Source organism: Myodes glareolus, chromosome 13 (assembly GCF_982192425.1).
Source record: "Myodes glareolus chromosome 13, mMyoGla1.1, whole genome shotgun sequence".
Classification (NCBI taxonomy): Eukaryota; Metazoa; Chordata; class Mammalia; order Rodentia; family Cricetidae; genus Myodes; species Myodes glareolus.
The window spans coordinates 52,676,376-52,698,986 of NC_142038.1; the positions used below are offsets into that span (position 1 = coordinate 52,676,376).

The window sequence follows — 22,611 nt, forward strand, 5'->3', positions numbered from 1 at the left end:
CCCCAAGTTCTGGGATTATTGGCATTCACCACTATGTCCAGCAGTTTTTGTTTTATTTTGTTTGAGACAAAATCTCACACTGTAGCTCAGGCTGGTCTGAAACTCAATGTGTAGCCCCGATTGGCAGTGAAGTCCTAACAATCCTGATTCGACCTCCTGAAGCTAGGATTACAGATGTTGGTCACCGCGCATGGCTTCTCTTCTTCCTTCCTTCCTTCCTTCCTTCCTTCCTTCCTTCCTTCCTTCCTTCTTTCCTTCCTTCCTCTCCCCCCCTTCCTTTTCTCTTTTTATGGTGCGGCTTGGAATCCAGCTTAGGACCTGTATTCACTAGGTCAAGAACTCTCCCACTCAGGTAGTTCTCCGTACTCTGCACCCCCCCCTTCTTTTTTTTTGGAAACAGGGACTTTCCATGTAGCATGAAGTCCCGGCTGGCCCTTGCTATGTAGCCCAGGTTGACCTTAGATTTGTGGCAATCTTTCTCCTGTCTTGTGAATTTGTAGAACTTCTGAGAGGTGGGGCTTAACTGGAAGTTTTTTGTTGTTGCTTGTTTTGTTTTGTTTTGTTTTTCAAGACAGAGTTTCTCTATGTAGCCCAGACTGTCCTGGAACTCACTCTATAGACCAGGCTGGGCTCGACTCAGAGATCCACCTGCTTCTGCCTCCTGAATGCTGGGATTACAGGCATGTACTACCACGGCTCGGCTGGGGGATATGTGTGTGGAGGTGCACGTCCAAGTGTAAGACACAGACATTGCAGCAACTGTGAATAGAGCCTCAGCTGAGCCTGCTCCTCTTCACTGCACACCGTGGACTTGTATGGTGTATGTTCATATGCACAGCTTATTCAACCAGTTCTGAACTCACGGATATTTGGTTGTGTTTACATTTATTTATTTACTTTTGTATGTGAACAAATAAACATGCTATGGTGCATGTGTGGGGGTCAGAGGACAATTTGAAGGAGATACTTCTCACCTTTTAAAAACTTCATTTAACTTTATTTTATGTGTTTTTGGATATAAAGATGATGGAGGAGGGTTATCTGTCTATTGTGTTATTTTCATTGGTCAATAAAGAGACTGCCTTGGCCCCTTGATAGGACAGAAAATTAGGTAGGCGGAGTAAACAGAACAAAATGCTGGGAAGCAGGGAAGTTCCTCTGCCACTCCTGTCCAGACCACCAAAGAGGCAACATGTAAGCTGTCACACTGAGAAAGGTACTGAGCCCATGTGGCTAACGTAGATAAGAATAATGGGGTAACATAAGTTATAAGAGTTAACAAGAAGCCTGACCTAATGAGCCAATCAGTTTATAACCTGATGTAGACTCCGTGTGATTTTCCTTGGGACTTGCTGGCTTGTTGGGGTACTGGGCGGGACAGAAACCCCAACAAGCTGGCCCTCACTACATAAAGATATCAGATTCCCTGGAACTGGAGTTACAGACAGTTGTTAGCTGCCATGTGGGTGCTGGGAATTGAACCCAAGTTCTCTGGAAAAACAGTCAGTGCTCTTAAACGCTGAACCATCTCTCCAGCCCCCACTTCTCACTTTTTATGTGGGTCCCAGAGTTCAAATTTAGGTGCTCAGACTTGATGGCAAGCACCTCCACCCAATGAGCTATGTGTTTATTTGGTTTTCGAGATAGGGTCTCCTGAAACTAAGATTTATCTCCAACCCGATGTGTATTTGGAGATGTGAGAATGATCTTCAACTTCTGATCCTTCTTCCCCTACCTAGTTAATCTTTGATTGCTGATAACACAATATCACAGATCTGGTAAATTATAAGGAAAAAGAGGTTTCTCTGGGCCCAGTGGCACAATCTGTAATCCCAGCTACAGGAAGCTGAGTCCAAAAGATCATGGGTTTAACAGCAGGATTCCCTGTCCGCTAAAAGGTGGTTTATTTGGTTTACTTCTGGATTAAGATCAAGGGACTATCTCTGGCTATGGCTTTGCTGGAAGAACCTCTCTCTCTCTCTCTCTCTCTCTCTCTCTCTCTCTCTCTCTCTCTCTCTCTCTCTCTCTCCAGTATCCAATCATGGAGGCACATCCCTGATGATCTTTTTCTGATCGCTTCTCGAAGGTCTCCCCTCTCTAAATACCAAAGTTGGACTGTTTCCACTTTCTTGTTTTGATGGGGGGTGGGGTTGGATGTGTGAGACAGAGTCTCACTATGCAGCACTGGCTGGTCTGGAACTCATTATATAGACCAGGCTGTCCTCCAACTCACAGAGCTCCTCTGTCTTCCGATTTCTGGGATGGGTGTGCACCACCATGTAGAGCCTACAGTGGGGACTGAACTCCAACAAAGCTTTCTGTGGATACAAATCAGATTCACACCAGAACGCTTTCCACTTTTCTCTGATCTAAGGTTTTGTGTGTGTGTGTGTGTGTGTGTGTGTGTGTGTGTGTGTGTGTGTGTATGTTTTATGATGAAGACTGAACCAAGCTCCTCACACATGCTAGGTAAGTGCTCTGCCACTGGGGTATGTCCCCAGACACTGCTTTTGTTGTTTGTTTGTTTATGAGTATTTTGCCTGTGTGTATATGTACATCACATGCACACCTGGTGCACACACACACGCACACGCACACACACACACTGCTGCCAGAGTGGTGGGTGGAAAGCCAACCCTTTCCCTGCATATTCTTGTATCCTCATAGCCTGCCTAGCCCAGGAAATGCTCAGCCAAGATGCCTCCCTGCAAACTCCAGCGGGGGCACAGGGTCTGCCCGCCTTCCTTCTTCCTCTCCTCCCGGGGAGGTTTCTGAGCATCTGAGGCCTCTCCATTAGCCTGGGCCTGGGGGTGTGAATGGTACAGTCATTCCTTGCTAAGTGCTTGAATTAGACTAATAGGTCATCTGTGCTTTTCTCTGAAGAAGGTCCAAATTCCTGGTAAACAACTAGATACTCTCCCAGCCCACAGTCCAGGGCCAAGATTAGGTGGAGGCACCGTGGCTGGGCTGCAGCTCTTAATGGTGTCATGGCTGGGATGGTTAATGCCATTAGACTAGTTTCTGTGAAGCCCAATGCCAAGGGCTCTGGGAGCAGAGCTCTGAAGGAGAGTCTTGGGACAGCAGAACTTCGTGCTTGTTTGTTTGTTTCATTTTGAGACAGGGTTTTTCACTATGTAACTCTGGCTGGCCTCAAACGTACAGAGATCCACCTGCATCTGCCTCTCAAGTGCCAGAATAAAGGTATGTGCCACTATGCCTGGCTTCCATCTTATTTTTTGAGATAGGGTCTCTTACTGGACCTAGAGCTCACTGATTCACCAAGACCACCTAGGCAGCAGGTTCAGGGATCCTCCTGTCTCCAACCCACCCATGCATGGCTAGAAGCTGCCATACCTAGCTTTTTTTTTTTAAAAAAAAAAAAAAAACAGCATGGACACTGGGGATCCAAATCCAGGTCCTTATGCTTGTGCTGTGAGTGCGTCCCCAGTTGCTCTCTCATCCCAGCACCCCAACTTGGTTGTTTTAAAGGTTGGAATATATTATTATAATACTTTACATAGTGCCCCTTATGGGATGAGCTCTGGATAAATGACAGCCATTGTTATTGTTGCTTCTGGGAGAGACCTCTGTGGGCACCGTGACGTCTGTTCTAGGACCTGAAACAACACTAAGATGGCACTGCTGACTCTTCCACTAATTGTGCCCAGGTTCTGTGTGGAGCGGCCTTAGGACATCTTTTCAAAACCTGAGCTCCAGGCTGAAAACCAGAAGGCTGGGTCTGCAGCTCAGATCCCAGGGGACCTTGGACAATTCGTGAAAGCAGAGGTAGCATCTTTGTCGGTAGGCTTTGGACTCCAAGTAACAGAATTACTTGAATTACGTAGCACAAGAGTAACTAACCGTTATACAATGCAGTTCCAGGAAGTTCAAAGAGGCCTTAGAGAAGCCGACCCAGTGAGTCAGGAGCCAGGGGCATCCTCAATTATTTACCACTTTTTGTATACTAATTTTCTCTACGTGAGGAAATCTGGGTTCATGGTCAAGACTGGTGCTTTTGGATAGGGGTAGTACTAGGCGCAGGAAGCACAGAAGTTGCTGTTGGCTTGCTAGATTTCTGGTCTTGGCCATTGAAGAGTAGGGCAGAGTGACGGTGTTACCCACAAGTTAAGTTTATTTTCGCACTGAGCTGAAGGCAATGAGAACCAACAGAAATGGTAAGAGTTCTCTATCTTTGTGTGTTTGTTTTGTTTTGGGGGCAGGGTTTCTTTTTGTAGCCCTGGGTGTCCTGGAACTAGCTCTGTAGACCGTGTTGGCCTCGAACTCACAGAGATCCGTCTTCCCCTTGCCTCCTGAGTGCTGGGACTAAAGGCTTGTGCCACCACCTCTGTCTTTTATCTCCTGAAGGCAAGGCATAAATTTGCAATCCAGGAAGGGGCCTTCCCTGTGGCAGAGTGAGAAAGCTGCCTTTCTATTCCCCTTGAGGTTGTTGAAACAAGGTCTCATGTAGACCAGGCTGTCCCCAGACTTGCTATGTAGTGGAGAATGATCTGGAACGCCAACTCTTTGGTCTCCAGGTCCCAAGTGCTGCTGGTATTATAGGTGTGTATTACCAGGTTTACGCTCAGCTAGCTTCCTTCCTTCCTTCCTTCCTTCCTTCCTTCCTTCCTTCCTTCCTTCCTCTCTTCCTTCCTTCCTCCCTCCTTGCCTCCCTCCCTCTCTCTCTTTTTTTCTGATAGTGTTTCCCCATGTTACCCAGGCTGGTCTCAGCAATCATGTCTCAGATTCCCAGATAGCTTGGGGATTTGAACCCCTATACCTAGAGCAAAGCTACTCCTTTTGTTTGTTTGTTTCAAGACAGGTTCCTCTGTGTAGCCCTGGCTGTCCTGAAAGTTGCTCTATAGACTGGGTTGTCCTCAAACTCAGAGATCCTTCTGCCTCTACTTCCCCAGTGCTGGGATTATAGGGGTGTGCTACCACTGCCCAGAGAAAAGAAAGCTACTCTTAAATTTTTTACAGATTTATTTATTTTTATTTTATGTGTGTGAGTGTTATGCCTGCATATATGGCTGTGCACCACACGCATGCCTAGTGCCCGAGGAGGTCAGAAGAAGGCATCAGATCCCTTGGAACTGGGGTTAAGGATGGTTGTGAAACAGTGTGGGTGCTGGAACTGAACCTGGCTTTCTGCAAGAATAGCTAGTGCTCTTGACCACTAAGCCATCTCTCCAGCCCTAGAAAAACTTTTCTTGTTATCCAAAGGAGGACTTAACACCAAGATGAATTTGCGTAAATAAATCGACTTTACTGAAGAGCAGGCAGCTCCCTTAGCTTCCTATACATTGTAGCTAGTCACTTCTCTGTCATTCAAATTCATGTCCTTTCATTAGAGGGGACAGAGACTCTCCGAAGTCTAGCTGTCTCTTTCTCACTTCTTTTCTATGAACTCCTGTACAATAGTGACAAAAATCCGGCACCTTTTCTCCGCCTGCTAATCTGTGTGTCCCTGTGACCAGCTGCCTTCCACGCCCAACACCACACCCTCCTTTCCACAACAGACTACTTTCAAACTATGATCCCAAATAAATCCTTTCCTCTCTTCGAAAAGAAGTCAGAGGCCAGGTGTGGTGATACACTCCTTTAATCCGGAGGCAGAAGCAGGAGGGTCTCCGTCAAGTTCAAGGCCAGCATGGTCTACCTAACAATTTCAGGCCAGCCCAAGCTATAGTGAGATCCTGTCTCAGTCGAGAATAAAAACAAACAAACAACCCCACCCACCCCGCGCTTGTTAGTTTGATTTGTAAGCCTCCAGACACTTTCCTTGGCTGAAGAGCCCTTGGTTTTCTTCTTCGCTTGCAAGGACATCCTACGGTTCAGTCCTGCATCCTCTGTTGGGAATCTCAGGTTCTTAGCGTGTTCTCAACATAGTTGTTTCTCCCCAAAGAAGGGTTTTCACATCTGGATCTAAGAGATTAATTCCAATAAAATTTTGCCTTCCAAAAAAAAAGAAAACCAAATAAATAAAACAAAAACCTTCTGCCATTAGATACTGAAGTGGTCAAGGCCTTATCTGAAGGCTGTGGGTGGAATGGGAGTGGAAGAACAGAAACAAGGATAATGGCTAACATTTATTGGGAGTTTAATGTGTACAAGGCACCATGCTAATGGCCTAATGAGCATTATCTCATTTAATTTTCATAATCATCCGATTTTATTTTCTCAATTTTACAAGGAGGTTCAGTGCAGCCAAACAACTCACCCAAGGCTCCTGAGCTGACAAGTGACTGATCTGGCAATCAAAGCTCAGCCCGCCTGACTCCCCGCACATCCGATGTCCAGCATGGGGCCGAGACCCCATAGCCTAAATTACAAGAAGCGATAGGATCTAGACTTGGCCTCGGACACAGGGAGCTCTTTCCAGGCTGCAGGGACGGCTTTCTGGAAGGGCCAGGCTTGAACAATGAACAAGATTTGTTTTGCAGAGATGAGGAAAGGGCGGCCCAGAGATCAGAGGGACAAATGCAGAGGCTAGAAAGGTTAAAGTGTTGAGTGGGCGACAAACGGTCGGCTGTGACCGGGGTTCTGAGAGCAGGCCCTCCTGTCACTTCTCTCCCCAGGGAAGGACACACGGCACGGCAGGGCAGCTAGGACACAAGCTAGGCCTTGTGGAAGGGGCAGGGGTCTTGGAGCGCCGGCATACAGAAGCCTGGACTGGCATGCTTGGTATTCCTGGCCTTGCAGAGATCCGGGACCCTTCACCCTTTCAGTGACATCCCAGAGCAAAGGTCATTGGCATGAGGGGATGTGTGTGTGAAAGGATGAAATGAGCCTGTGTCTGGGCTAGGGCAGTGCCAAGCATGAGGAGCCCATCCCCCACAGAAGGAAGTCTATAAACAGACCAGACCGTCTGGAGTCTCTGTTGAACTGAACAGAAGGGAGAGGCGTTTTTTCCCAAGACCCTGGGCTGCTCATACTTGTGTTGGCTTTGAATCTTCTTCTGCTAAACACCTGCGGTGGACTAGGTAAAGCAGGCAGTAAGGTGACCCAGAGATAAAGCAACTTTTGAGGTGCAGACAGACAGACAGACAGTAGTGAGAGGCATTATTCTTTGTGAGCGCAGTGTCCAACACTGCATGAGCTTTACCTGTGTGGCCTTTTAAAGCCGAGTTGCCTCGTGGTTTGTTTCTTTTTAGTATCTATCTCGTATCTATCAATTCTGAAAGAAAATTTCAATATGAACTGCATACTCTTTGAAAAATAGTGGCAGCAAGAGTTAAATTCCGTGACTGGAGAGATGGCTCAGGGGTTAAGAGCACTTGCTGTTCTTACATAGGACCTGGGTTCGGTTCCTAGAAACCACATGTTGGCTCACAACCACCTGTAACTCCAGTGCCTTCTTCTGGCCTCCATGAGCACCAGGAATATATAGTGTATAGATGATATAGATATAGGTATAGGTGTAGATATAGATATAGACATATATGCAGGCAAAACACACGTTCTCATAAAATAAAGTAAATAGTTATTTAGGGCAGGTACTATTATCTCATTTTATTTTACTTTTCAAGCAGAGTTTGTAGACCAGGGAGCCTTCAAACTCAGAAATTCCTGTCTCTGTCTCCCAAGTGCTGATATTAAAAGTGTGTGCCACCCTGCCCAGCTTATTATTTCATTTAAAATCCATCACCATTTCTTATATTTTCTTGCTTGAGGAAGCCAGAAGGGACCTCTGTTCTGCCCTGCCACTGTCCACCCTATTCCTTTGAGGCAGGATCTCTTGCTGTCTGGAGCTGGACAGGCAGGAAGCAAATCCCCTCGATACTGCTTTCTCTGCCTCCACAGTGCTAGGTTATAGATGCCAACAACTATGCTGGGCCTGAACCAATGATTATATCACATTTATTTATTTGCATGTCTGTGAATGTTTGTGCATGTGTAGAGGAGGCCAGGGGACAGCCTGCAGGAGATGGTACTTTCATTACAACTTGTGGGTCCTAGGGACAGAGCTCAAGTCATCAGCCTTGGTGTTAAGCGCTGGGCCATTTCAATTGCCTTCCACTGGTTTTATTCCTGTTTTGTTTGTTAACAACAGTACCAGGATCCAAACCCAGGTTCTCAGGCTCATGGTCTCCCCTGCAGAGCCATTTCTCCAGCCTCCCATGAACCTGTTCTACAGGAAGGAGAAACAGGTGTCTGGAACTTAACTCATGCAGAGCCACAACACTAACCACTGATAAGAGGACCACAAGGGTGCTCTTTGCTTACTGGGAAAGTAAGGCATGAGGAGGGTCAGGAATTCAGCATGGCCCGATCACTGAGGCTTTGTAAAGCAGGAAACTTGAAAGACATCGCGGACTGAAGTGAGGGCCCAGGGTTCCTTCAGAAGGGAGGCCTTAGGGACATGCATATCAGACAGGCTGTGAAGGGAGTGACTTCGCCCCTCTCCCACAAGGAGGGTGAGCCTGGCACTTAGGAGGTTTGTCTGTTTCCCAAGTTTGCCCCAGGCTGACTCTGTCTGTGCCCTCCTAACACAAAAGACCCCTTGTAGTCCCTGAAAAAGACCATCTGACTCAAGCTGGCTCTCCACTGTGGGGAAGAGAGGGGAGTGAAGGGATGTGGCAATGAATTCCCAAATCAAGTACTCGGTTCCTCAGAAACGGCACGCTTACTCGGAGGGCACAGACCTTCAGTGGCTCAAAGACCACAGAGCACAGTGAAAAGGGCACAAGGGAAGCAGATCCGCCTTGATCTGGATTTGAGACTCAGCAACACTAATCAGCTGAGGGGATTCTGGCAAGTGGCCTAATCCTGTTGCTCTTCAGTCTCCATCTAGAGAACGGTGGGCCCTTCGATTATTATATTACAATAAATACAGACTTTAAAGTAGCACATTAAAGTTACTGTTGCCAAACATTTTTATACATAACTTTGCAAAGATGTGTTGCATTTGCTTATGTTGTGGAATCTTTGTTTAACTATGTAAAGATGTGTTGCATTTGTTTAATTATGTAAAGATATTTTGCTGTTGTACCTTGCCTGCCTAAGGCACCTGATTGGTCTAATAAAAAGCTGGACAGCCAATAACAATGTAGGAGGTATAGGTTGGCCTTCCAGGCAGGGAGAGTAAGTAGGAGGGGGAATTTAGGCTTGGGGGATGAAAGAAAAAGAGATACCAGGGTCCAGATAGAGAGTAAGCAGGAAAGCAGGATGTACTAAATGAAAGAAAGGTAAAAGGCCCTGGGGCAAAACGTAGATGAATAGAAACAAGTTAAATTAAGTTATAAGAGCTAGTAGGGACAAGCCTAAGACAAGGTCAAGCATTCATAATTTAAAAGAACTCTTCCAGGCAGTTTAAATCCCAGCATTTGGGAGGCAGAGACAGTCAGATCTCAGTGAATTTGAGGCCAGCCTGGGTCTACAAATCTAGTTCCAGGACAATTAGGGCTACACAGAGAAATCCTATCTCAACAAACAAACACACAAACGATGAGGCCCCTTTGTGTGGTAGATGAATCAAAGAGAAAAGAGGAAGAGGAGGGCCTGGAGAGATGGCTCAGCGGTTAAGAGCACTGGATGCTCTTCCAGAGGTCCTGAGTTCAATTCCCAGCAGTCATATGGTGACTCACAACCATCTATAATGAGGTCTGGTGCCCTCTTCTGGCCTGCAGACACTGAACACTGTATATATAATAAATAAATCTTTAAAAGAAAAAAAAACAAAGAGGAAATCTGTGATTCTAATATTTACTTCAGGGTTGGATGTTAAAGACTTGTCAAATCCAGGTTTCCCCCCCAGGGAAGATTCCTAGGCAGTGGAGGGAAGAGGGCGGCAGATGAGCCCAGAGGGCTTCTGGTCTCGCCACCTCTTCACTGTGATAGAGCAACCCCACAAGCCTCTCTAAGCCCGATTCTTCACCTTCACATGCCTCTTCAATGTAAGGGATACTCTGGAAGGCCATTCCATTTATTTATTTATTTATTTATTTATTTATTTATTTATTTATTTATTTATTTATTTTTGAGACAGGGTTTCTCTGTGTAACAGCCCTAGCTGTCTTGGAACTAGCTCTTGTAGACCAGGCTGGTCTTGAACTCACAGAGATTCTCCTGCCTCTACCTCCCGAGTGCTGGGATTAAAAGTGTGCACCACCACCACCCGGCTAAGACAGATTCTTGTAGATTTATTTTAAATCATGTGAATGAGTGTTCTTCCTGTATATATATATATATATATATATATATATATATGTGTGTGTGTGTGTGTGTGTGTGTGTGTGTGTGTGTGTGTGTGTGCGCGCGTGCTCGCGCGCGCGTGTGCATGTGTGCGCGCGCGCACTGCATGTCTGGGCCCTGAAGCGATCTGGAACTGGAGCTACAGATGATTGTGAACCACTATGTGGGTGCTGGGAACCCAACACAGGTCTTCAAGTGCAGCCAGTGCTCTGAACTGTTGAGCCATCTCTAGAACACCAGGAGATATACTTTAAAGTTTACATTTTTGAGCTGAAATTACAGTGGGAGATTGAGGCAGGGGGATCAGAAATTCAAGACCGGCCCAGGCTACTTGAGACTCTCTCAAAAAGTAACAATGCGCACACACACACTGAGGGGTTGTGGGGATAGACAGAGAGACAGGGAGACAGAGACAGAGAAATAGCAATCATCAAGTAAACAAACTTTGGCAAGAGAAGACAATTTCTCTGCCACCCACGGAATTCCAGAGCATGACCCCTTCCTGGATGTGTTGGCACAGGTCTGCAGTCCCAGCACTCCAGAGGCTAAGGCAGGAGGATCGAAAGTTGGAGGCCAGCTACACAGGGAAACCTTGACTCAAAAATCAAAACCAGGGCCAACCTGAGGGCACACTGGGTAAAGGCACCTGCTGCCAAGCCTGATGACCTCATTCTGGAAAACCCACGTGGCGGAAGGAGAGCCCAAACTCCGGCAAGTTGCCCTCTGACTTGTACACTTGCTGTGACGCACCCACAACCCCTCTCTCAGCACACAATAAATAAATTGTAATTAAATAATTAAAGACAAAGAAGACAAAAATTTGACCACTTCAGAGAAATGAACACCAGGAAAGATAAAGCAAAGGAAAAAAAAAAATCAGAATTGGAGTTTCAGGATTCATGTTACTGAGGCTCAAATTATCTGCGGCTGTTCTGCCAAGCAGCACGTCTATAAAAACCCTTAGCATAGTGTCGGGAGTTACCTAGGGGTACAACACAAACCTGGGAGTCCAGCCGGTTGGTGAAGGGGCCTGGGAGCCCCCGCCTTCACAGTGCTTGAACGTCTGTGGTTCTTGCGTTTTCCCTCCTCCTACCAGCCCCAATTTCCACTATGTGTCTCTAGAGTCATTATAATGAATCATAAGCTAAAGTATGTTAAGTGCTCTGCCCAGTGTTGGAACACTGTAAACAACAACACGAATAACCGCGCTTGAGCTGACGCAAAGGTGGCCACATCTTGGAACAATATCCCGCCTGCATCCATCCCGGCTGGGACCCGGATCCGGTGAGCACAGCAAACTGCTCTAGGTCCTCAGTCAACCGCACTGCGGGCGAGGCGCGCGCTGGAGGTTGGTGCCCGGGCGGGGGAAAATGAGCTGCGGGCTGCGAGCTGGAGGCCGCTAATGCAGTCGTCAGTTAATTAGAGGAGAAGGTTATGTCATTAACGGCGGGATCGATGTAAAGGGAATTAGGAGGCTCTGGCAGCGCCACCGCTGTACACTCTGTGCGGGCCAATTCAACGAAAATTCAATACGCATTAGCGCGCAGGATCAGCAGGGGCCCAGGGCGGGGAACGCGGGACTGGGACCTGAGCCACGGACCTGACCCAGTGCCCTGATGTGATGCCGGGTCTTTCCGAGCGCTTGTGAGGCGTGGTCCCTGGCGGGCCGCACCTTTGCCGGTCAGTGTTCAATCTTCCAGCAGATCTTCCCCAGGTCACAGAGAAGATGCCCTGACCTCCCTAGACTAGACTAGTTCTCCCTCAACCTCCCTCGCAGCACTTGGTTCTTCGTGCCATTTATCAATACCACTGTATGGTCACCTGTGTAACTTCTGTGGCTCTCTGCCCACCAAACTGTCAGCCCCAGGTCTGAGGATTGTGTGTGTCGTGTTTATCTGCACAGTGCCTGGAATTCAGCAGGTGCTCAGAAAATATTTACAGGAAAAGTGAATTTTCTTAGCAATCTAAAGAACTGAAAGGAGAATTAAGGCTGAAAGAAAGGAATTGACTTTTTCAAGATTACCCTGCTTTCCCAGATGCCCAGCCTCTTTGCTGGAGCACATCTATCTGAATTTTGGGTTTTCCAGCTAGGAAAAGAAAATGAGCTACAGCCGCCCCCTGTTAGGTGCCAGGGATGGTGCTAACGTTTTCTGTATGTTTGCCCCCTGAATTTAAGTCATTTTATGAGGCAGGAACTTGACACTAGTTTGCCCTCACATCCGCTCCTCTTCCGTTACCATGGTACAGAGGCCCGCCCTCTCCTCTAAACCTGTCCACTCCTGATCAGGCTGCGTTTCCCAGGGTCCTTTTCCTGTTGGCTCTGACTGAGGTTGGCCAACCGGAGCAAACGGTACCAGATGAAAAGGTTCTGGTTTGGATCCAAACTGTCCCTCACAGGTCCACATTTTCCTTCCTTGCTTCCCTGCTTCCTCCCCCCCCCTTCTCCCTCCCTTCCTCTCCCTCCTCCCTGCCTTCCTTCCTCTTTTCTTTCTTATTTGTTAATTTATTTTAATTAAATAGTCTGCATGCATGCATGCGTGCTGTGTGCATGGCTGTTGGATGTCCTGGAACTGAAGTTGTAGATGATTAGGAGCCACCAAGCAGGTGCTGGATTGGAAGCAGGTCCTCTTCAAGAGCAGCAAGTGCTCTTAATCACCTAGACTCGGGTTCACGATTTGAATGTTAGTCCCCCAGCTGGTGGCCTATAGCGGGAGGCCCAGATGGTCACAGTAGGCCTCTAGGACTGGGCCCTCTGGTCCTGTCTGACTCTATTTTCTGATCCTCCTCTCTTTACTTCCTGGGCCTCGACGATGCGAACAACTTTGCCCCCTCCTACTGCTGCTAACTGAGACCCTCTGCATGCCTCCCCCCCATGACAGACAGAGACCCTCTGCATGCCTCCGCCCCCATGACAGACAGAGACCCTCTGCATGCCTCCCCCCCATGACAGACAGAGACCCTCTGCATGCCTCCCCCCCATGACAGACAGAGACCCTCTGCATGCCTCCCCCCCATGACAGACAGAGACCCTCAGCATGCCTCCCCCCTATGACAGACAGAGACCCTCTGCATGTCTCCCCCTCCATGACGGACACCCTCTGCATGTCCCCCCTCCATGAGGGACTGAGACCCTCTGCATGTCTCCCCCCCATGACAGACAGAGACCCTCTGCATGCCTCCCCCCCCATGACAAACAGAGACCCTCTGCATGTCTCCTCCTCCATGACGGAGTGAGACCCTCTGCATGCCCCCCTCCATGACAGATGAGACCCTCTGCATGCCTCCCCATTTATGACAGACACCCTCTGCCATGCCTTCCTCCCTTTAAGTTGTTTCTGTCTGCTACTGTCGTCACAGTGACATGAAATTAAATGACATAGAGGACAAAGGGGACAGAAGGCAAAATACCCCTACCCTTGCTATTTTCTGACCCTGCTTATAATGTCTGGTTTGCTTTACTTTCCCCATCACATCAGTGATGGCTTCTCTGTCACCTAAGCTGCCACAGCGTCAATTCCTTTGTATTAGAAACTCCGCTTGGAATATTTAGGGTGAAGTCATTTTCATGATTACTATAAGAGTCATAATTTGAATCTAGATCTTTCTAATCTTTTCTAACCTCACTTACTTAAAATTTCTCATAAAAGATGACAATGGGATAGAATGAAAGAATGGAAACCGCCTGACCATCCTACCGTGAGAGTTCGTCCCAATAATCTCCAAGAAACCAGCTGTTGCCGAGACAAGGTCCTGCTGTATAGCCCTGACTCACCTGGAGCTCACTGTGTAGACCAGGCTGCCAGAGATCCATCTGCCTCAGCTTCCTGAGTACCTTAATTCCACATGTGAGTCCCATGCCCAGCATAAGAGAGAAACTAGTTTTGAAGATAATGACACCCCCGTGGCACCTCTTCATGAGTGCTACTTTGTTTTAAAAACTCTACTTTTGACAGGTGGTGGTGGCACATGCCTTTAATCCCAGCACTTGGGAGGCAGAAGCAGCCAGATCTCTGAGTATGAATGAGGTCAGCCTGATCTACAGAGCAAGTTCTAGGATAGCTGGGGCTACCGACAGAAACCCTGTCTTGAAAAGCCAAAAAGAAAAAAAGAAATCCTGACTATACAAACCAAAACCAACCAACCCAAACAAAACAAAACAAAAAAACCAAAAAATAAAAACCCTATACTTTCGATAGCTAAACATTGTTTCATCTATAAACAAACACAGGTGGTAATGGCATCTGCCCTACCTAGTTGTGCTAGGTTTTGTTTGTTGTTTGTTTTGCCAACTTGACATGGCCCAGGGTTGTCTGGGAAGAAGGCCTCTCAATGGGGCAAATGTCCTCACCAAATTGGCCAGTAGGCAAGGCTGTGGGGGTATTTTCTTGATTAATGATTGACGTAGGAGGGCCCAGCCCATTGGGGGCAGTAGCACCTCAGGAGGCAGTCCTGGTTTACAAAAGAAAGGTGTCTGAGCCTGGCGTTGGTTGCGCACGCCTTTAATCCCAACAATCAAGAGGCAGAGACAGGCAGGTCTCTGTGAGTTTAAGACCAGCCTGGTCTACAGAGCAAGTTCCAGGACAGGCTCTAAAGCTATTAAAAAAAAGAAAGAAAAGAAAGGAAGGGAAGGAGGGAGGGAGGGAGGGAGGGAGGGAGGGAGGAAGAAAGGAAGGAAGGAAGAGAAAAGAAAGAAAGGTGTCTGAGCCTGAAAACCTGAAAGCAGCTTCCCTCGTGGGTCCCGCCTGTCCCTGCCCCATGTCCTTCAATGATGGACTGTGATAGGGAGGTGTAAGCCAAACAAATCCTTTCATTCCCTCAAGTTGGTTCGGTTCAGTGTTCTATCACAGCAACAGAGGGCAAACTAGAACACTGGCAGAGCTGTGACGAAGAGATGAACGAGTATATGCTAAGGACCGACACCGGCCGCTTGGTCAGTGGTCATCTTTTTTTTTTTTAATAATTTGTTTTTATCTTATGTGCATTGTGTAAGGATACCAGATCCCTGGAGCTGGAGTTACAGACAATTGTGAACCACCATGTGGGTGCTGGGAATTGAACTCAGGACCTCTGGAAGAGCAGCCCGTGCTCTTAACCGCGGAGCCATCTTCCCAGCCCCCAATAGTTGTCCTCTTACCAACTCCTTTAAATCCTGAGGAGTTTTTTGTGCATTTGGTCTTCTCAGCTAGGTCTGCCCAGTCTGCCCTGGGCAGACCAGGGCAGCAGAGGTATCTTTCATTCTTGCGTGTTCTCCTTAGCACATGGTAGATTCAGGGACTTTGAACTCATAATTAGATGGCTGGCCTGGCAGCTACAATGCACAGAAGATATGTGCAATGAACATTAGGTCTGACTGAATGCTCCCCAATCAATTGGCCCACCCCCTGAGACTTGGCTGGCAATGAACGGGAGTGTGAGGTTCTTTTGACACATGTACTCAGGGCCTGATTTGAGCTAAGATGTCTGTTCAATGGTCCCCAGGGCAATTTTCTCCTGATTGAATTGCAACTTTCGATTTTAATGGAAAAGAAGCCAAGTGTAAAAGGCAGTTTTCCCCAGAAGCAGACATCTTGTTCCGCTTTTCTTTCTGAACTTGAGGGGTGCCAACACCTGTCATCTGCAAAGGGGCTCCAGGGAGGGTAGTTTTCTGGGGACAGGTACCCAGGTTGAAGTGGAAATTGGGGAGAGAAGGTTTTTCTTTTTTCTCTTTTTTGTTTTTTTATTTCTTTATTTCTTTATTTATTTTGAGACTGAGTCTTACTATGTAGCCTTAGTTGGCCTGGAACTTTCTATGCAGACCATGCTGTCTTAGAAACTTAAAGAGATCCACCTGCCTCTGACTCTTAAGTGCTGGAATTGAAGGTGTGTGCCATCCTGCCCAACTCCTTTTTAAAAAATTTATTTGTATTAAATACAGGGTTTCCCTATGCAGTCCTGGCTTGCCTGGAACCCACAAAGATCTACCTGCCTCTATGTCCCCAGTATTGAGGTTAAAGATTTGTGCGACATGCCCAGTCCAGCCAGGGCTACACAGAGAAACCCTGTGTAGAGAAATTTTTTAAATTTTAAAAATTGTCCAAGTGATTTGTCCCTGTATGGTGTCCTATGTCTGTTTCCGCTGGGCTGGACATGAATATAGTGGTCTTGAACCAGGGCAACAGGGATCATTCACAGAAGACCCGCACTAGATCAAGCCCGTTAACATTCCCTTGGAACCCGGGAGCCAGCACTTGGGAGGCAGCGATAGAAGATCAGAAATTCCAGACTGTCCCTTTATAGCAAGTTCAAGGCCAGCTTGGGCTACCTGAGCCACCTCTGGAAAACAAGCAAACGTTCCCTGTGGATAGAGGGGAAGAAGCTCCTTCGGGAGAGCCTCTCAAACTTCCCTTCCCAGTTACGCAAGAGGTAAACACCGGCCAGGCTGATTCTCTTTGGTGGCGTGGCTGTCCACCCATTTCCAGGGGAACCTCCGTGATGCAGCTTTCTGTGGGCCATCTGTGGGGAAGGAGGTATTCCTCAGTGGTGTGGCTGCCCAGCAGACCTTTCTGCCTTCCTCGCTGTACATCCTTCTGTGAGCCATGCCTACTCTTGTAAGTACTTCCACCATGCTGGGCTTTGATAGACTTCTCTCTCTCTCTCTCTCTCTCTCTCTCTCTCTCTCTCTCTCTCTCTCCCTTCCTTCCTTCCTTCCTTCCTTCCTTCCTTCCTTCCTTCCTTCCTTTCTTTGTTTTTTGAGACTAGGTTTCTCTGTAGCTTTGAAGCCTGTCCTGGAACTTACTCTGCAGACCAGGCTGGCCCCAAACTCACAGAGATCCACCTGCCTCTGCCTTCTGAGTGCTGAGATTAAAGGCATGTGCCTCCACCGCCCCCCTAGACTTATTTCTTTAGTCTGTGGGTACTCTCTCAACTTAGAATAGATGTGTCCTTATGTCTCCTGGGAAAAGTCATTCAACAATGAGTTAAGAATGGTCTTTTAGGGGCTGGAGAGATGGCTTAGTGGTTAAGAACACTGACTGCTCTTCCAGAGGATCCAGGTTCAATTTCCAGCATCCACAAGGCAGCTCATAACTGCCTGTAACTTCTGTTTCAGGGGATCTAACAGTTTAGGAAAAAAGAAAAAGAAAGGTCCTTTAAATAACTCACCACCAGAGCCAGTGGCACATGCCTTTAATCCCAGACGCAGAGGCAAGTAGATGTTTGTGAGTTTGAGGCAAACCTGGGCTACACAATGAGTTCTAAAGCAGGCCTGGGCTTCAGAGTGAGACCCCGTCTCAACAGTGAACAGTGGTGATACAGATGCCCCGTTAGGGTGGCACGCTCAAGAGTCCGCCTTTTCTCACTGCTGCCCACTGAGACAAACACTGGCCTTTATCTCGCCAGCGTTAAGTGCGGCACTAGTCTATGGGTATACACACTATACACACTCATATTTAACAGGGAGTCTGACAAGCTGAACATCTAGCAAAACGGCAGTAGTAGAACACGTCCTCCCCGCTCCCCACACACAACTCATGACATCCCAAGTCATGGCCTTTTGAAAGGTTTACAATCAGGAATACATTTCCTTCCTGTGGGGCAGATCTCAGATCCAGTCAGAGAGTGGTAGTTACCCCCATAACCTTCATGCCACTACTATAGCAGTGGGCATGTCTTACCTGGCAGTTCAGTAGTCAGAGTTCACCACTACATAACTAATGCCATTGATGACCTTTCACCCTCAGTGACCTGCTTAGCATCTTCCAATACTATGAAAGCAAGCCAGCCTGGAGGAAGGTGTTAGGTCAGTTCCAGCCCTGCAACCCTGCCCTGCAACCGAAATACGTTGTATCTTCAGCAAGCGTTTCTGGGTAACCAAGCATAATGTCAATAGCCTGAGAACTTAATGTTTACTTTTTATAGATGAAACTGATATTCAGAGAATTAGTTTATCTGTCAGGGCACAGTGGACGGTAATGGAGCTGGCCTCGGGCTTCTCTGAAGGAGCCAAAAGTCTGTATTCTTTGTTAACATGCTCTTTGCCTCTCGTTAGGGTGCGAGCCTCACACAGAGTTTGTGAAATACTAGCTCCCTCCCCTTGTCTGACTTGGTCTCTTGTGATAGACGTAAAAGCTTTTTGTTCATTCTGCCTGCATTTTCCAGCTCAAGATGAAAGAAGAGTGACTGGCTCAGTAAGTGTTAGCTGCTATTAATATTGTATTGTCCAGGTTCTCTCTGGCAGCCAGGGAGGTGATTTCCCAGGCCATTGCTAGCAGTGAGTACTTAGAAGTGTTCTTGAATGAAGGAGACCAATGGGTTGGGAGTTTGGAGAGTAAAGTTGATCTAGGAAAAAACTGAAAAGGGAGAGTGTAGGGAGACTGGGGAGGGAGCAGTGGGGCAGAGGGAGCAGTTGGCAGGAAGCCAGATTGCACTTTGCCTTTGGCGTGGCCGTCCCTAAGGGGTGGGAGGTGTGGGGGGTGTTAGCCCCTCTACTCCTGATTGGTCAGATCTCCTCGCTTTAGGCCTCATTTCTTCCCTTTCAGGGCAGTGGGGAGATTGAAGCTTGTGGTTACATAGAGCCTCCTGGAATTCTTCCAGGAAGAGGGTGAAGCATGCCTTGAAAAGCAAGACTCGAGTCCTATGTGGGTCAGGAGCTGTGCACTGCCGGGCACACTACACTTACGCTGCTGGAGAGCTTCCAAATCAGCCGGATGTCGGTGCACATCTCAGCATCCCCGCTCTTGCAACTGTGTGACTTTGCGCAGGTAACGCATGCGTCCTGTCCTGGATTCCTGTTCAATAAGGTTGATAAGTAGCGCCCACTGTCCAGGTGGGGCTAATGCACTTAAAGGCTTAGCATGGTGCCTAATAAATAGCCTTATTACTGTTCCTGTTATTATTAAGTGTTGTTAGAATTTGATGTCCCGTTGGCATGAGCTCATGAATTCTCCAACCTCTTCCTTTCGCTCCTGTCTCTCCAGTCCTGGAGAATATGAGTCACATGCACTCAATGGCTCTACAGACCTTGACTTCCAGTGAGTCAGCCCTTCTGGTACCTCTGGGCAGCCCCAGGATGACAGCAACTGTCCCTCCAGGATTCTGGGATGACCTGTTTGTCCCACAGCAGGGGAAAGACTGATAAAAGCTTTATCTGAGTCACATTGCATTATGGGATTAAATCAGACGTGTTCTAGTTGCTGCTGCAGGCTGGATTCCCAGCAGCAGTTATTGCCTTTGGCCCAATCGGAGGTCATCACACTTCTTTGTACCCAAGAGACCCACCTCACCTCAGGCAGAGGAGGAGGAGAGGTCCTGCCAGTCAAGGGGATTTCAGTAAGCAAGCACAACCTAAGTGTGGCTACCTACAGACAGGCACATGCGGGGCACTGTAGGAGACAAGGAAGGCTCCAGACACCTGCCTAGCCAGCTCTCGCCTGGCAAATGACAGGTTGTATGAAGGCAATGAATAATGGGCATCAGCCGAGAGGTAAAGGGGCAGAGGAATAAGTGTGACTGGCCGCAGAATAGTGGTTAAATTTCTCCGAGCTTCAGCTTCTTAGAACATTACTGATTGCTAAAAAGGGAAACATACTGATTTAAAAGTATCTTTGCTTGTTCTGTTTTCTCGAGACAGGATCCTAGGTAGTCCAGTTTGACTTCAAGCTTGCTACAATGACCTTAAATTTTGGATTCTCCCACCTCCCAAGCTGGACTTCCACCCGTGCTTACGCAGTACTGGGTATTGGATCATCCAGGCATTCTCTCGGCAGAGCTCCACTCCCTGCCTGAGGTTTTGGAAAGAAGTGTGGGTGGGTTTAGCTCTTGGCTTGGTTGCCTCCTGACTTTTTTTTTTTAATTAAAAAACAAAAACAAAAACCAGAGTCTTATGTAGCCCAGGTTGGAACCCACCATCCTTCTGCCTCTGTTTCCTGAGTACTGAGATTACAGATGCACAAAGCCAATCTAGACTTGCCCGCTGGCTTTGTGCCATTCTTCTTCATTTTTCCAAGCCTCGGTTTCCTAGGTATTAAAAGGCGAGAACATCTCCCTCCACGGGTTGTTGGAAGGATTAGGAAAAAACTAGACATATGATATAGTTGGCACTTGCATGCATATGCATACAAACCCCAAATGATGCCAAATGAAATAACTCGTGTTTTCTTTTCCTGAAGGTGGTATAGAGCGGAGTGTTTCTCTTCTACTGACTCACCCATATGGCCACCTCCAGTGCGATATTACCACTGCTGAGGTGTGTTTATATCGCAGGCTTTGCTGGGTCAGCAAGATGGCTCCGTGGGTAAAGTAAGGACCTAGGACCCAGGCAGATCCCGGGCATGCAGTCAGACAGGGACAGGAGCCTCAGAGAAGGATGGACAGTGAAAATGGCAGTCTCCTCTTAGCTTCTTCTTTACCCTCTTTGCCAGGTCCAAAGGAAACTCCAAGTCCCTAAGCCCCAAAAGGCAATCCAATGGGCTCAACCTGGGATTTCTGGAGATCAGATAAAAGTCAGCCTTCCTCAGGAATTTGTGAAAATGGTTCTCATCCACTGACAGAGTCATTTCCCTTACCACTGGCAGAAGGGACATCAGGCTACCTGTGGTGCCTATTAGCTCGTTCTGGACTCCAGGCTCCCTCAGTATCACAAGCACCTGTTAAACAGTTTAAAGTTCATGCTGCCCTCCTAGCCCTACTCACCTCCTTCCCTACCCTAAAACTCCCCCCAGCTCAGCTCATGGGCTTCCCTCCCCTGGCTTCTCTCTCTCTCTCTCTCTCTCTCTCTCTCTCTCTCTCTCTCTCTCCTCTACTCCTGCTTCTCTCACTGTATCTTCTCTATTCTTTTCTCCCTGCTGTTCGTCCCTCTCTTGCAGATAGCCCTGGTCAGATCCAGTCTGCTGACCACACTTCTTTCTCTCTCAGCTCTAGACCCTTCCAGACGCCTCTATCTGTTCTCTCTCTCTCTCGTATCGAAAATAAAAACCTTCCCTTTATATATCACAGAACAGTCACGCCATCAGATATACAGTCTTGATTTGACTCAAAGACCTGGTGGGGTTTTTTTCCTGCCAGTGAGTCCCAGCCACAGATCCAGGCTAGTCAGATGTAGTCAAGGCTTGTCCTGAACATGTTTACATAAAGATACGGGTCTATCAGTTTCCCTTTCTTTGTTTAAACTGATGAACCCAAAATTAGGAGAAGAGGACCACCAAAACCACTTAAAACCCCCAGCACTCCAGTCTCCTCTCAGCTCTGTGGGGTAGTTCTTTTCTCTGTATGCTTTATCCCGTGTGTGTGTGTGTGTGTGTGTGTGTGTGTTTCTTTGTTTGCAATAAAGGTTATTACAAAGCTGTCTGCCGTGTCTGAGATTTCTCCTGACTTTTAATATTTTAATTAGCTAAGAAAACAAACTCAATCAAGACCTCTAGATGTAACAAAAGCGTTTGCCTTCAAGCTTGATGACCTGAGTTGTTTCCTGAACTCCATAAGGTAGAGAAAGAGAACTAACTCCTGTAAATCGTCCTCTGATGTCCACACAGGAGCTGCCTAGAAAGTGTGTGTGTTGCCGGGTGGTAGTGGCGCACGCCTTTAATCCCAGGACTTGGGAGGCAGAGACAGGTGGATCTCTGTGATTTCAGGGCCAGCCTGGTCTACAGAGTGAGTTCGAGGACAGACTCCAAAGCTACACAGAGAAACCCTGTCTCAGAGAGAGAGAGAGAGAGAGAGAGAGAGAGAGAGAGAGAGAGAGAAAATGGAATAAAACTTTTTTCTTTGCATTTGGAAAGACAGTTAAAGGCACTTGCTGTTCTTGCAGAGGATCTGGGTTTGGGCTTTGTTTTGTTGGGTTTTTTTTTGAGACAGGGTTTCTCTGTAGCTTTAGGAGTTTGGTTCTTACCACCTACATGATGGCTAACAACTGCCTTAACTCCAGTATCCGAGCATATAGCTCCCTCTTCTGGTAGTTGGGGGTACTGCACACATGTGGTGCACATATATACTCGTAAGCAAAACACCCATATAGATAAAATAAAAATTAAAAACAAAAGTTAAAAACCTTCTTTGCTAAAGGTTACTTGCTTTTCACTTAGGGCCACAAGGGAACTAAAAAGACCTGACACCTCTACTATTATTTTATGTCTTTCTCTTTTACTTTGGATCCTCATTCTTGATTAATGTGCATAGGTATATTTACCACTCAGGAAGTGTCTCTACCTAACCTAGCTTGTCCTCTTCAGTGCTGAAGGCACAGAGATAAGTCATTGCCCAACACCTGTATTCCCCTTAGGTTCTAGGAAGTAAAGCCCAGTGGCACCAGGAGCCAAACATCTAAGGGTAGCCTCCATAATATCAACTCTGTACCACACAGTAGAAATAATTACCCCCAGAAAACCAGCTTGCCTCCTCAAGCTGTATGACTTCTTTCAAGGTGGGACGAAGATGAAGGAAAGCACA

At 47.3% G+C, this 22,611-nt stretch overlaps 1 long non-coding RNA gene across 1 annotated transcript; it reads left to right on the forward strand.

The window, feature by feature from the left end:
- The first annotated feature begins 11,338 nt into the window (after positions 1-11,338).
- Positions 11,339-20,466, forward strand: LOC146891790 (uncharacterized). Its single transcript, XR_015734776.1, has 3 exons — positions 11,339-11,539; positions 18,708-18,929; positions 20,337-20,466. It is a non-coding gene; the product is annotated as an uncharacterized LOC146891790 (long non-coding RNA).
- The last annotated feature ends 2,145 nt before the right edge of the window (positions 20,467-22,611 follow it).